Here is a 1,162-nt window from a genome sequence, read left to right on the forward strand (position 1 = left end):
TCAAATCACTTCCGACGCGAGGTGATGAACACGTTGTTGAAGACACTTAATTTAATCTTGTATTTATGTCGAGATTGTTTTAAAATAGCTATAATACATAATTAAAAAGAGTCTCAACAAATAATATTTAATTAATTAATTTAATACTTACCCATATCTAGCCATCCCATCTATCTATAAAATTTTCTTGTTTTTAAGTTAGGCCCAGTAACTTTTTTATTTAATTTCTAAAACACTAAAAATAAAAATAACGTAAGCTTTTAAATATCAATACAAATATTTATTAATCATAAGGTGTTGTGGTGTAGTGGTTATCACGTCTACTTTACACGCAGTAGGTCCCCAGTTCGATCCTGGGCAACATCAAATAATATTTTACATTTTTGGTATTGCTAATATAAAAAGAAAATTTGATAAAAAATAATCAAAATCTCATTAATACACTGAACAAACAAAACCGACCTTATATCCAAAATCACAATAATCAAGTTTTTTTTCTTCTTATAAGTAATATCAGTCAATCATTCACTATCAAATCTGATCGACTATCAGTATTAACAATTGATGTTTGATACAGGGTCATGTGATAAAAGCTTAAGAAATTTGTTTTGTACTTGATTATACTTAAGGTAGAAATAACAAGATTATAATCTTGACCACATGTTGTAATTGAATTTCAGAATCTATCACCTCCTTAGTTGTCTTCCCTAACATAGACAACATCAAATTTTGAATTAGTTGTCTTTTGTCTGTTCTTAGAATTGTTTTTTGACCAGCCATATTCAAAATAGTATTCCATTATTTTAATTGTAGTACAGTACTATAAATCAAATAGAAGCAGAACCAAAAGTGAAAAATGTGAGCCCTTCCACAAATGCACATTTGTCATCATGTGTTTCATCCTAATTTCAATAAATAAATATAGGTTCCCTCAATGGAAACATCAAACATATATTCATTGTTAAAGTTTGAATCAGCATGATTGTCTTTTGACACTTTTTTAATATTGTACCAAATTTAGGCCATTTAGAAAGTGAAAAATAACAAATTGTGTCTATATTGAATGTGGTATTCCTCCGGTTTATGTGGGATAATTGTATCAAAGTATTTATTGGTGTTGAATTAACATCTTTAAGAGCCCTGTGAAATATGGTAGGTAAAA

General features: G+C 28.2%; 1 non-coding gene across 1 annotated transcript; it reads left to right on the plus strand.

The window, feature by feature from the left end:
• The first annotated feature begins 293 nt into the window (after positions 1 to 293).
• TRNAV-UAC lies at positions 294 to 366 on the plus strand. The gene has a single exon. It is a non-coding gene; the product is annotated as a tRNA-Val (tRNA).
• Positions 367 to 1,162: the final 796 nt, after the last annotated feature.

The sequence above is a fragment of the Impatiens glandulifera genome, chromosome 5, assembly GCF_907164915.1.
Source record: "Impatiens glandulifera chromosome 5, dImpGla2.1, whole genome shotgun sequence".
Classification (NCBI taxonomy): domain Eukaryota; kingdom Viridiplantae; phylum Streptophyta; class Magnoliopsida; order Ericales; family Balsaminaceae; genus Impatiens; species Impatiens glandulifera.